The 15,095-nt window shown below is 41.5% G+C and overlaps 1 protein-coding gene across 1 annotated transcript in view; it reads right to left on the reverse strand.

Annotated features, from left to right (window-relative positions):
- Positions 1–13,467, reverse strand: part of RALA (RAS like proto-oncogene A) — a 76,375-nt gene extending 62,908 nt beyond the window's left edge. The window contains exon 1 of the mRNA XM_021703642.1: positions 13,218–13,467. The gene's annotated coding sequence lies outside the window, so the exon portion shown is untranslated. The remainder of the gene's footprint in view (positions 1–13,217) is intronic.
- Between the last annotated feature and the right edge of the window lie 1,628 nt (positions 13,468–15,095).

Genomic DNA, 15,095 nt, shown 5'->3' on the forward strand with positions numbered 1-15,095 from the left:
CATTATTTTTGGAAGCCTGTGATCAGGATAGTTAGGAATAACTAAAGAAATGAGGGGTCTTTGGCCTGAACAGGCAGACACTTGGGAAGCTGGCAAAGGACTTGTATCACTGCCATCTTCAATTACTTGAAGAAAGGTATCTGCAAAATGCCTGTTCTCAATTCTGTCAACAGATACACTGTGTTTAACAAGGGTTCAAAAATACGTGTGGGTACTAAGTGCTTCTTCAGAGAGCAAACCAGGCACAAAGAGAAGTCACAGAATAATACACTTCAGTGCAAAACAAGAATGAATTTTTAAATGAAAACATCCAAAAATGACCCAGATTTCTGTAAGATCACTGCAAGTGCTTAAGCAATGGCTCATGGCTGCGTAGTTTTGAAGAGGTTTTTGTAAACTGTGGAAGAATACGTTAGAAAACCTTTCAAGGCCCATTCTTTTTTTTTTTTTTTTAAGATTTTTATTTATTCGACAGAGAGAGAGTACAAGCAGAGGGGGAGTCGTAGAGGGAGAGAGAGAAGCAGACTTCCCACTGAGCAGGGAGCCTGACGCGGGGCTCGATCCCAGGACCCTGAGATCACAACCTGAGCAGAAGGCAGACGCTTAACCATCTGAGCCACCCAGGCACCCCTCAAGGCCCATTCTTCTAACTCAATGAGAGATGATACATTTGATACAGACAGGCCCAAACCATAAGTTCTCATTTCTGCATTTCACTTTCATACTGAAAACAAACCCTAAAGAGTACTGGAAGAGTATAGAAGCAACTTCAGGGACAGTATTTATACAGTGGTTAGAGCTATCTATTAAAGATTTTAGATAAGAATCCTTTTAAGTGATAAAAATTATCTCCTTTTTAGAGCAGGAAAACCACAACTACATCAACAGCATCGTCACTATCACCATACACATCATATACCCAATGTCATGAAAAGGAATTGGGAACTATCCTTACTTTTAAAAAATCACTTTGAAGATGAATCATACAACATATGGACACTGACAGGGCTTGAGAATCCAAGTAAATGAAAGAGGAGAGAAGGAAACTAATTATAAAAAATTGATTTCAGCAATCTGTAGGAATGTAGGAACTCCAAGACAGTCAGATATAACCCACACTCAGAAAGCTAAAGAAAACTACATGAAAGAACACTCAAGGGGCGCCTGGGTGGCTCAGTCGTTGAGTGTCTGCCTTCGGCTTGGGTCATGATCCCGGGGTCCTGGGATTGAGCCCAGCGTCTTCCGACACCGGGAATCCCTCCTCAGCGGGGAGCCTGCTTCTCCCTCTCCTGCTCCCCTTGCTTGTCCTCTCTGTCAAATAAATAAATTAAATCTTAAAAAAAAAAAGACAGTCTACACTGGATTTCTGGCTCTTACAACCAAAAGAGCCCTAATATCTGCAGTATCTATCTCTATTTGCTTCTTACGGTTCAGAAGGGAAGTTTCCCACCGCTTAATTGCAGAATGAAGACGAAGGTGACTATCATTGTCTTTAATTATTTACTCTGCTTTTGTACTAGCTAGACATGTGGAAGAATTAAGAAAAGATTTAGCTTTTATTACAATTGTCTAAAAAAGCCCCATGGTAAATGAGAAAAATTAAGCAACGCTCATGGTTAACATCATTACAAAAACAAAACAGCATTCTCTGGGAGAAAATCTTTGCAAATCATGTATCTGATGAAGGACTGTATCTGAAACACACAAAGAACTCACAATTCAATAACAAGATAGATAACCCAATTTAAAAATATAGGAAAAAGATTTAAGTAGACATTCCACCAAAGAAAATTTGTGAATGGCTAATAAGCACATGAAAAGATGCTCCACCATTAGTCATTAGGGAAATGCAATTAAATCACACTGAGATACCAATTTATACCCACTAGAATGGCCATAATAATTTCTAAAAAGACTATAACCACTGTTAAAGATGCAGAGAAATGGGAATTCTCAAACTCGGCTGGTGGAAATGCAAAATAACATGTAGCCATTTGGAAAACAGTTCAGCACCTTCTTAAAAGGTTAAACATAAATGTACCATACCACTAGGCATTTCGACTCTTAGGTATATAAAAACATATGTCTACAAAAAGGCCTGTACATGAATGTTCATAGCAGAATTACTCATAATAACCAAAAAGGGGTAAACAATTCAAATGTCCATCAACTGGTAAATGGATAAGCAAAATGTGGCATATCATAAAATGGAATACATACTTACTATTCACCAATAAAAAGAATTATGGACACATGCCACAACATGATGAACCAGAAAAAAAGAAAAAAAAACAACAACCCAAAGATGACATATGGAATGATTCCATTTATAGTGATGCCCAGAAAAGGCAAATCTGTGGAGATAGAATGTAAGTTAATGACTGCCTGGGGATGGAGGTGGGAATGGGGATTATTAACTACAAATGGGCAAAGGGATTTTATTGAAGTGATAAAAATGTTTTAAAACTGGATTATGGTGATGTTTACACAATCAATTACTAAAAATGACTGTAAACTTAAACGGGTGAATTTTATGATATGTAAATTATACCTCAAAAAAGTTAATTAGAAAAGATGGAATAGGGCGCCTGGGTGGCTCAGTTGGTTAGGCGACTGCCTTCGGCTCAGGTCGTGATCCCGGGGTCCTGGGATCGAGTCCCGCATCGGGCTCCCTGCTCGGCGGGAGGCCTGCTTCTCCCTCTCCCACTCCCCCTGCTTGTGTTCCCTCTCTCGCTGTGTCTCTCTCTGTCAAATAAATAAATAAAATCTTTAAAAAAAAAAAAAAAAAAAAGAAAAGATGGAATAAGAGACTAAAGAAGACATAATGAGCAAACAGAAATCATGAACCTTGATCAGACCCTGGATCAGAGGAAAAACAGCTATTAAAGACACTGGGTGGCAACTAGGGAAGGAAATCTGAATCTGGATGATGTTATGGAATTACTACTAATTTCCTTGTGTGTTACAAGAGCATTAAGGTTATATAGGAGAATGCCTTTATTCTCAGAAGATGCAAGATGAAGTATATAGAGGCGAAGTTTCATGAGGTCTCCAGCCTTCTTTCAAATAGTAGAGAAAAATAAAGGCATCTATACTTAGAAAGATAAAGCAAATGGGGCAAAATAATAATTGGTAATTGGTGATTGGGAAATACAGGCATTCAATATAATACTCCTTTAACTTTTTTATAAGTTTGGAATATTTCAAAACACAAAGTTGGGGAGGGGGGAAGAGCACTCTCATTTTAAAATGTAACCAAATGTAAAAGAATCACCAATGCAGTTCTCTATGCATTTCAGAAAGACGGATATAGTTGAGATATAGAGACTGTCATCTCTTTATTAACATACAGATAATAACAGGGAACAAATGGAAACTAAAAGTATAAAATAATTATGCAAAGACTTAGCGAGTTAGAGCTTTATGAACATGCTAATACTAACGAATAATTTTTTGAAAGAATCATTGAAGACAAAGCAACACAGTTATTAGTTGGTGTGGAAATATTTAAGTTATAGGTATATCCAAGAAAACACTGTGGAATGAAGGTCAATAAATTTTCCCATCCCAAAGAGCACCCATCCCACCTATAACTCTTGGCTGATATAAAGATCAAATGAGATCATGTACACAAGAGTGCTGAGTTTCAATTTTAAAAAATTTAGTCACTTACACTTTGTACCTTCCTGGTAAGAACAGGTATACAAACATAGGATCAAACCTAGCATCATTTTTGGCTGCTCTTGTGTATAACTGGTGTTCCTCAATTTTGTAGTCAACACTGCACCAACAAATCTCCAAAACACTGTCGGTGTTCATTATGAATGATTCCCCTTCACCCTCTATCTTCGGCATTTTGTCTTTCTACTTGTTAAGCCACAATTTTTAACAGTGTGCTTTTAACAATTTAAAGTTGTAACAGCTTAAAACTCATCAGACACACTAATGTGAAACAGAAATCTTGTTATGAATCAAAAGCAAAGTTCACCTGGAAGTTCAAACAAAAAGCCACGTTTATAGTTTTTACAATAAAGAAAACATTCTTGGAATTGGGCCTCAAAGTAAAATATCTAAGAAGAAAAAGATGTGATATGCTAAGATGTCATTACTTCACATACACAGGGCATCTGAGACAAAGTATTCTAGCAGATGAAAGAAGATAATCACACTCACTGGGATGGCTGTAATGAAAAAGATGGACTATAACAAATGTTGGTAAGGATGCAGAGAAACTGGGAAGCCGCATACATGGATAGTGGGCATGTAAAACAGTGCAGGTGCTTTAGAAAACAGTTTGGCTGTTTCTCAAAATGTTAAATATGGACTTATCACATGACTGAATAATTCTGTTCATATATATATATGTATATATATATATACACACACCCAGGAGAAATGAAAACACACACCCATGCAAAAACATGTACATCAATGTTCATGGCAGCATTATCCAATATAAGCCAAAAAGTGGAAATACCCAAGTCTGTCCCTCAACTGATAAACAGATAAACAAAATGTGGTATATCTATTCAATGGAACATTATTCAGCCATGAAAAGGAATGAAGTACTGATACATGATACAACCTGGATGAACACTGAAAACATGCTGAGTGAAAGAAGCCAAACACAAAAGACCACATATTGTATGATTCCATTTACAGAATGGAGACATGTCCAGAATGTGAAAATCTGTACAGATGGTAAGTGGATTAATAGTTCTCCGGTGCTGGGGCTGGAGGGAATCAGGAGTGATAGCTAATAAGCACGGGGTTTCTTTTTGGGGTCATGAAAATGTTCTTAAATCAGACAGTGGTGATGGTTGCACAATTCCATGACTATACTAAAAACCACTGAATTATACTTTAAAGGAGTAAATTTTATGGTATGTGAATTACATCTCAATAAATCTGTTATTTTTTTTAAATCCAGCCCCTCCACTCCCCCAAAATAAGCAAATGACATAAAGACAATTCACAGAATAAAAAATATAAATGACCAGTTACTGTACAAAGAGCTTAAACAGTTGTACCCAAATAAACTTCAAAAAACAAAACAAAATATAACGACAAGAATGAGTTTTATGATCTGAGCCAAAGCAAATAAGAAGAGATAATAAGCAGAGCAAATGATCAAGTTTTATTTATTCTAAGGGGTCAAGAAAGCTACTAAAACCCACAAGCAGCAAATAAGAATAAATGAAGTAACAGACACAGAGAATTATCTTAGTTGTAGCATGCAGACACAGAAGTAGGGAGATCCTGGAGACCAACAGGGTAATGGTAAAGTTACCAATAATCCAAGCATTAAGACCAGGGCAACCGAAGACCTCAGGGAATGGGGATTTTCTGTCACAGTCAAAATGTCTTAGGCAGAAGGATGAGGGGAGACAGACTATCCTCAGCCTTAAAAGGTAGGGGTAGGTGAAGTAAGGAAAAAAAAAAAAATAGCAACATGACCCAGAGAGAAAAAGGCAACATGGGTCCCAGGAAAAGTGGAGATGGACAAATGGACCACTCACCTGGTGAGTGAGAGCTCTTCAACCTAAGGACAAGAAGAGATTATTAACAACCTACCTACCAGTGCTCCTGGGACAGTGAAGATGGACAACAGGCCATGGAATAAGACTTGTAGGGACTTCTGAGGAGGAGCTCCTCAGCATAAGGGGCAAGAAATTAATAAATATCCTACCATCCAGCACTCCTGGGAAAGGAAATACTTAGAATGAAAAGACAACAGGATGTGGATTGGGAGTTCACAAATGGACCTAGATAATTGTGAAATTATAAGAATCTACAGAAAATATGCTATTTAAACTCTGTGGGTGAATTAGATGGCAATGAAATTAAAGTACCTCTAGAACTTGGGAGACAGCACTGGTGTGTATCCATAATTGACATGTGGATGGAATGTGTGCTAGAGGCCCAACACTTGCTTCCACAAAAGCATATCGCTTCCAGCTAGAGGACTAAGTCTTTGAAAATGAATTTTGGAGAAAGAACAGATGATCCAGGCCCTACAAACTTGTCTGGAACCACCCCACATCTGTGTACTTTAGGTCACCCCCATGGATAAACTCATCTAATTACAAACCTGCCTCACCACATGACCTGTAGCCCCAAGAACCCAAGCCATAACCACATCAACACAAGGTAAGCCTAATTTGTCTGTCTGCAATGCAAAGAAACCACTTGAGACTGCAAAAGCCTGGAAGGGCACCCTTAGATCATCAGAGACACATGGCAGCTTCAGCCCAGAGGAGAAAAGGAGGTCACCCTGTGGCATCCATGACTGGCTGAGAGAAGATTACGATGAAGTTCGACAAAACTGTGTGGCAAGGTAAGAAAGAACAAACTTAGGACTGGTTGTGTGAGCTGGGAAACTACAGATCAGTCCTTACCTTGCTTATCTTTGTACTTTGCCCGCTAAGAAAATCCATCTTTTCTGCCTCTCCATTTATAATTATAGAGACAGTGAAGGACTGCAGTCTTTGAAAGGCACTTCCATATCCAAGTTAATATTTAGTGCAATGTACATCTTTGTATATCCACAGAAAAAATAATGAAGCAACCAGCACCTCTTATTAAAGACACTGTTAAACTGCAGTTTAACTGCCCTGGAGATATTAATCAATGCAATTAGACAGGATAAACAATTAGAGGCATAACCACTGGAAAAGAAAGGAGGGAAATCTCTGCAGGTGATATAATAGTATCTGAGCCTAAAAGAAGCAATGATAAAAGTAACTCAAACAATATGAGTTTAGCAAGGTAGGAGAAATCTGCAATATTCACATACATGAGTAATAACCAGTTAGAAGATATAATGTATAAGAAAATTCTATTTATAATAGCAACAACAACAGCAACAAAGATAAAATGCTTAGGAATAAACTTAACAAGAAATGTTCAAAACCTGTATGAAGAAAACCATAAACCATTCCCCAAAGACATAAAAGTAGATTTAAGAAAATGAAAAAACATTGCTTGTTCTAGGTTAAGATGTCTCCACACCATCAAGAAATTAGTTCTAAGTTAAATCATAAGTTTAATGCAATCTCCATAAAAAATAGCAATAAGCTTTTTAATGAATGGACTTAGATAAACTGATGCTGAAGTTCACATGGAAAAATAAAACATGCAAGAATAGCAGGGACAACAATGAAGAGGACGAGCTATAATGGGGACTAGTTCTACATGGTATGAAATCATATACAATGCCTCTATGACTAAACAGTGTAGCACTGGTGCATGAACAGTCAGACAGTCCAACAGAATAAAATACACCCAACTACATATAGAAATCTAGTATGTGATAAAGGGAGCAAAGATTTTTTAAAAATAAATGGCATTGGGACAACTGGATAGTCATGCAGAAAATGATAACATTATATCCATTCCTCACACCATATACAGAAATATACTCCAAATGGATCAAAACCTAAATGTGGAAAATGAAACTATACTGAGTATTAGAAGGCATGGGTAAATTCCTCTATAACTGGGGGATAAAGAAAGACTCTCTAATGATAACTAAAAATCCAGATGTAATAAATTTAAGATTAATATATTTGATGGGGCCTCTGGGTGGCTCAGTCGGTTGGGCATCTGCCTTCAGCTCAGGTCATGATCCCAGGGTCCTGAGATCCAGCCGTCGGGCTTCCCTGCTCAGTTCTCCCTCTCCCTCTGCTGCCCTCCTGCTTGTGTGCTCTCTCTCTCTCAAATAAATAAATAAAATCTTTAAAAAATAAAATAGGGGGCACCTAGGTGGCTCAGTCGTTAAGCGTCTGCCTTCAGCTCAGGTCAGGATCCCAGGGTCCTGGGATCGAGCCCCGCATCGGGCTCCCTGCTCTGCAGGAAGCTGCTTCTCTCTCTCCCACTCCCCCTGCTAGTGTTCCCTTCTCGCTGCGTCTCTCTCTGTCAAATAAATAAATAAGGGGGGGCCTGGGTGGCTCAGTTGGTTAAGCGACTGCCTTCAGCTCAGGTCATGATCCTGGAGTCCGGGGATCGAGTCCCACATCGGGCTCCCTGCTCGGCAGGGAGTCTGCTTCTCCCTCTGACCCTCCTCCCTCTCATGCTGTCTCTCATTCTCTCTCGCAAATAAATAAAATCTTAAAAAAAAAAAATTTTTTTTTAATAAATAAAAAATATTTTAAAAAATAAAATAAAAATAAAAAGTGGGCAAATAACGTGAACAATTATTTTTTTAAATGTAAAAAATGGCCCTTTAGTATACAAAAAAATGTTCAATTCACAAATTAAAACTATACTGAGATACCATTTCTCACCTCTTAGATTGGCAGAAATGCAAAAGCTTGGCAATATACTCCGTTGGTGAGGCCATGGCACTCTTACACACTGCTGGTAGGTATTCAAAATAGTACAGCTCCATTAAGGAGAGGAATTTGGCAATACCTAACAAATCTTATATATGCATTTATCCTGAATATTTACTTCCAACAATACAAAGACACATGTATGTAAAGATTTTCATTATAATGTCATTTGTAATTGAAAAATACTGGAAATTACTTAAGTGTCCAAGTACAAGAGACTGGTTGAATAAACCATGGAGTACTATGCAGTTAAGAAAGAAAATTATTTAATTCATGTGTATTTTTTTTCCAAACAGCTACTAAATTTTTAGGACTTAAATACTTAGTAAGTTGGTTGGGCTTATTTAATAAATTAAACCGTTAGGTGTTTCTTTTGATCTAGGGATGCTGTGAAAAAGTTATTGATATGATAAGGATGTCATGAACTAAAAAAGTTCGGGAACTTCTGGTAAAGGCCTGTGAAGGCTTTTAAGAGTGTATTTATGTGTGTAGTTACGAGTTATGTGTGTAGTTACTATGGATTGTGGTCAACAAAGTTTATAATAGACTAATGAAGGCACTGCCCATAGTGGTAAAAGTGCTATGTTGGATTTTATGGCAGCCCAAAAAAGAGCAGCTAGCCCAGTCTTGAAAGTTGTTAAAGTTTTTATTTGTTGGTTTTTTGGCTTCTTGTTTTTGAGGGATGAGATCAAGAGAAAGAATCTAATCAAGATACAGTTTTGGAGAGGTACAACCTACACTGAGTGCTGGAAGACAAGCAGGCATATAGCGGACTGGGGTAAGGAGGAATGGCTACAACGACAAGAAGAGGAAATGGGGCACTAAGAAAACGCTAGCATTCTAGAAGCTTGGTACTGCTGAAACAGAATATCCTGGAAGGGAAGAGATGAGGCTAGAAGGAGCAGGTCTTGAAAGTTTTGTATATGAGATTAAGGATTAAAGGAGTTTGGATTTTATTAATGGGCAAGAAGGAGCGGCAAAAAGGCTTTAAGCAGGGGAGTGTCACGACTGCTCTAACCAAGTGTGGAGAACAGATCCAGGTGGGGTGGGCAACAAAAGGCTAACAGGCTGCTGCACTAATCCAGAATAGATGTAAGAGGGGCAGATGAACTAAAGCATTTGCAATCCGTAGTGGGCAACCTCCATTTTCAATGAGTTACTATGCTAGCTACTCAACTGCATTAGAAAGCAGGGATCCTGTGGCTTAGATGACTACAATCATGATCTTTGTGGAAACTGGGGATCTCTGCCTGCCCTTCATGATGCATCTGGGAGTAGAAGTCATTTCATAATCTTGCTATGTTTCATTCTCCAACATGACATTGTCAAACCCTGATACTTAGTTTCAATAAGTGAATTCAGCAACCCAATTGGATCCCAGACTTCAAAAAGATTATGTGTGTCAAGCGTTAGATCTATTGCATCTAAAAGAGAATTCTAACTGTGAAGGGCTTGAAGAATAGTATCCTAATATTTTATGTAAGCTTACTATTTTTGGCTTGTACAGACTACCCTCTTGATGTTGAGGAATTACATCAAAGATTCAAATTCTCTTCTAAAATTTACTCACATGACTCTTAAAACTCATAGAGCTTTAATTTCATTTTTTCTATATTGTAACCAAATCCTTTTGAGGGTAATAAGGTAGTAAGAAAGGTGTCTTAGAAAAACAAAGAATAACTGTTCCTACTGGGGGCTGAGGAATGAGCCATTTTTTACTTAGAGCTACATACCTTTTTTTTTTTTAACCAAGAGATGAACACATCCTTCAAATTAAGACCATTAAAAGTGCATTTAAAAAAAAAACAACTGCACAGTCTTGAGAAGAGTAAAGAGAGTTCGACCAGCACTGAATAGCAATTAGACCCTTACAAGAACTCTGCCACCTTTAAACCTCTATATTAAACCCAAAGTGAAAATGATACATGGTCTGAAATGGTAAAAACAGACCCAGGATACCTCTGCTTCTATTACATTCTTCCCAATTCTGCCTCTTCCCCCCACCCCCAACATTCCCCCCACTACCTCCTTTAGTGAAAGAACTAAAAAACAAGATGTCAGGAAAGGTCACTACAAAATAGGTTTTCCATAGTCCCCTCCAGTAGGGATTATTCAGGTACTTCAGAGGTGAAAAGCAGTAATCAACACCACTGTTGAGTTCCCAACACTCTCCTCCTTCAGGACCCCTCTCTGAACAATACCAACCACTTCATCATGGTACACACAGTGGATGGTAACACCACATTTGTAGGCACGCTGGAGATAAACAGTGGTAACCCCAGGGCCCACCTGATGGCCAAGAGTGCTGAGATCATTAGATTCATTTCCTGAAGTTCAGCTCCATCAGAAACTTGTTTTTCCTCAGCCTTTTAGGATTAACTGCAATATGCAATGCTCCCAGAAATCGTTACTTTCAAATCCAGACTCTCCTAAATACTAGCTATTACCCTCCAGCCAATAGCTTCACTTAACCTTAGTAAAGTATGGAAAAACTACCTATCCTACAGAGGTACTGTGGAAATTAAAAATAATATAACTAAAGCTCTTATCACAGTGCTTGGCAGGCAATCAGTGTATACAGACTGTTATTACCAAGAGGGTTGCTGAATTAAAAAGAGAGATCTGACCTCTGTACAGTGGTGATTTTGCTGAGATAAGAAACTGCAGGCTTCTCTCTCCTTAGTGTCTAAGAGTTAAAACATTTTATAAAACAATAAAAACCATAAACCGTCTCCCTGCTACTTGCAAATCATAATTCTTTGCCTCATTAAAAATACATACTATTTCAAAAATGACTGTCCTTGTCACCCATCTATAAAGGTTACAAGTGTGTGTAACAGCGATACACACATATACAAGAAGTGATTCTGGTACATTCATTTATATCCTGCAGAAGCTGAGCTTGGAAAACCAGTGTAGGACCACACAAGACATTTGGAGAGGAAAGAAGATATCAGCACTAACCATCTATAGACAAAAATTATTCCCCCACACAAATGGTACACAAGCTTCTTCCCTATAATTAGCCCTTTTTTTCCCCTGAAAGCCCTGCAAAGAAAGGGGTGTATGAAACTACTTCAAAATAAGTGACACAGATGACTGCACACTCAGCAGACACACCACAGAACATCCGGATCTCTGCAAAGAAATGTGAAAGTGGCTACTGGTAAATCATGCCAAGGTCATATCAGGATGCCAGAGGATTTCATGCACCCATGGCAGAAATAAGCCACTATAAGCAATTCTGTGATGTATCAGGTTTTCCAAACAGTGGTAACTCCTAATTTCCTCTTTTTTATTAAGATATGGTACAGTTATCAACCCCAAACATAAACTTACTATCACCAGGAAATCTCTGAATAACCCTGGCTAAACATGTTTAAGTAGTAAGTACTGAAGACTGGAATACTAGTTATTACAATGTCCAATCACAATACCCCAAATATAATTTCAACCTTTCAGGGGAGGATAGTTTTGGAAGAACAGCAAAGGATTCTTCTTGGATTGTCCTTTCACCACTCTAAAAAACATTAAGACAACGCAAAGTCTGTATGTGCCAAGAAACTGGAACACAAAACAAAAAGCCAACAAAATAAATTACTCCTGAGGCAACTGTGGGATCACCTACACATTCATTCATTCAGTGAAGAAATATGGGAATAACTTCTATGTTCCAGTCATCACTTGTGAACACAGGAATGCATAAGACATGGTTCCTGCCCTGAAAAAATTCAAAGTCTAAAAATAATGTCTGAAGAGTCACAAGAGTCATTTTATAATAATGTTGTATTCATAGGCACAGAAACACAAACTAGTAAGATACATTTAAATATATTAATAAGCTAAAGAAAAGGCCTTCTACTGCGAGTTTACTAACAAATTTTGTTATCCGAGTTTGGGAACATGATTAAAGTTGTAATGTACTTTCAGGACAAAAATTAACTTATGACACAAGTTTTATAAAGGCCTCCCCACTCCCCCTGCTCCCAACACACACCAAACACAATTTGTAAATTGGGTCCTTTTCAGCGTGACACGTAGGGCGTGGCACTGGAGTTCTCACACAACCCCAAAGACACTTGGATAAGCTCTCACAAGTCTGGACATTCAGGTTTCCCAAGCAAAGGCCAGTTAACTCCCTAATTCTCCTTAAACCTTCAAACAACACTGCCACCTCTCTGTGCGGTCATCCCTGCCCACTTACACACATATACCCAGGCTAAAGCATACAAATCACATCTTCCACTCCGGAAAACCATAAGGAACAAATCACAGGAATTACCCCCTACTCAAAAATAATCTATATTCTCTTCCTCGCTTTAGAGACTAGATTACTCTAATATGGGTAAACCTGTGCAGTTCAATGCAGAGCATCTAATGACTTCAGTCTGAAAAAGCCATTCCTTTAACTGGCACAAAACCCTGGCGAAGATGCTTAAAAAGCAACTACTCTAGTACAGGCGAGGAGTGAAAGAAAGGGAAGGAGGGGAGAGGGGCGGAGGGAAGCGCGGGGACTGCGGCGGTGGCGACGGGTCCCCCCAGGTCGCGGGCACCGCCCAGGCGGGGACCTCGGCGCGGCGGGCCAGAGATACAGGGTGACCTTCCGACGAGGCCAACTCAAGGAGGTGCTCGGCTCGGAGGACCGCGCCGCAGCCGCCGGCTCTCGGGGGTGCGCTCGCCCGCACAGCAGCGAACACCGCGCCCCGGATTCCAGCCCGGGCTCGTCCCGCAGCTCGCTCCCGGGTAGAACGCGGGATGTGCAATCTCGGCGTCCGGGCCCTGAGCCTGGGCCTCGGCCCGCCGCCGCCCGGACACACCCCCGCCGCCGCCACCGCCCCGGCGGCCCCAACCCCTCCCGGGGCGGCCCGGGCAGGCATCGCTCACCTGCACCGCAAGCCGGTCCGCCGCCCCGCGGGCTCCGGAAGCCGCGGCTGAGCTGGCTTCGGCCGGAGAGAGCTTGGCCCTTGTCGTCTGGGAGGCTCCCCGCCGCGAGCGGCAGAAGGACGAGTCCGACGGGCGGCGGCGGAGCCTGGGCGGCAGGAGGAGGAGGAGGAGGAGGACTCGGGGCGCTCCGCTCTCCGGAGATCCACCCTCCTCCTGGCCGCTCTGCTGCAGCCGCCGCAGATCACTTCCGGGGCGCTGGGGGAGTGGGGCGGGGCCGGCTGGGGAGCGACTTCCTGTCCGTGGGCGGAGAGGAAGGTGCTGAGGGCCGGGGCTGGAGAACAATGGCCAGGAGGGCGCGGGCTTGCCGGCGTCCACCCGCTGCGCGCCGACAGCTGGCTGCGCTGCCCTTTGGACCGCCCCACCCCCGACTCCCCGCGCGCGGAGAGGTGGAGTCGCCTCCCGGAGGCTCGGTAGCTGCCGCAGGCCTCGCGGAGGTTCCCGGATCTCGGCGTCGGCGCCGCGACGTCCTTGTCTCTCTTCTGGGGACCAGGAGGGGGTTCTCGGGGAAGGAGGGGAAAGCGGAGGCCGCCATCTTGCTTCCGGGGGGCAGCCGCTTCTCCCTGGTTGTCCAAGGGTGGAGGCCGCTCTGTGCCGTGGCCGGGATTTTCCAGAGTCGAGCTGGCGACGTGGCTCGTTGCGGGCCGAATCCTTGGAGATGGTTTGGTCAGTTGCCTGCCCTGGCTGGAGGGTTTCGGTAGCTGCCCTGGGCCTCCTGTCTAACTGCTGATCCCTGGAGAGCTCGGCCCGGAGGATGGTCTGTGGTCCTTTACTCAGGGGGTTCGAGCCTCCCGGACACCGCAGGTCTGGTGTCTGGTGCGGCGCTGAGCTCAAACGGCGCCCCCATCTTGTGATTTGGTAGCTTAAGTTAAAAGTGGTTCCACTAAATAGCTTGCTTTATTTGAATCCTTCCACAGATTGGAAATAGATCGTTTGCCTAACATCCGTTAGCACTTACAGACTTATCTATTGACATATATTTATCCCCTTATCTCCTCCCACCGTTGAGTACCAACTCCCTGCTTTGCACAACTCATTCGAGGAATACCCAGTCTAATGGGCAGACATGAAAGCAAATAATTATGATTGGTAGTATGGTATATCGAGGTATTCAGAGGAAAGAATGGATGACTCGTAACTGCGTTAAGATTTTCAAGATAAGGGATTTTCCAACACAAAAATAAGGGGTGGGATAGTAAATCCAGATTCTAACAAAAGGACATGCAGCACAGGGACAAATAATATGTGTTTAGAAGTCTGGGTAGTAATGACAGGACTTAAAAGTTCAAGTCTGAGTTGCTGAAAAAGATGAATCTGGAGAAGCAGATAGGAACCAAATTGTGAACTTTCACTCCTTGGTGAAGCAGTGGGTAGAGGAATGACCCTGGACAGTTTTACAGCTTAGGCTGTTAGTAGAGGACATTAGTTGAGGGGAGGAGAAGGGTAAGAGGACTTGTAGACAAGGGGCTGTGAAATCAAGAGACAGGATAAGGACCATTAGGAGAGTGTCAGTGAGGACCCAAAGAAGGTGGATTCCTAAAATATCAGGATGCCAAATAAACTGATTGTAATTGATTGCTGGGGGCAGATTCTGGGTAAGCAAATGGAAGTAGCAACATAATGCCTTGTTTTGCTTTTGGGAGAGGGTAAAGGTGTAATTTACGAAATGAGATAGGGAATGGCTGGGATGGGATAGGGGAGGGGATGTGGAAATCAAGTGCCATTTTGGACCTGGCCGGCTTGAAGTACCAGTGGTGCTGTCTAATGGCAGTTGCTACATGGGTCTAGAGCTCTGGGGAAATTCTGGGCTAAAGTTAGAAA

This window comes from Neomonachus schauinslandi, chromosome 12 (assembly GCF_002201575.2).
Source record: "Neomonachus schauinslandi chromosome 12, ASM220157v2, whole genome shotgun sequence".
Lineage (NCBI taxonomy): Eukaryota > Metazoa > Chordata > Mammalia > Carnivora > Phocidae > Neomonachus > Neomonachus schauinslandi.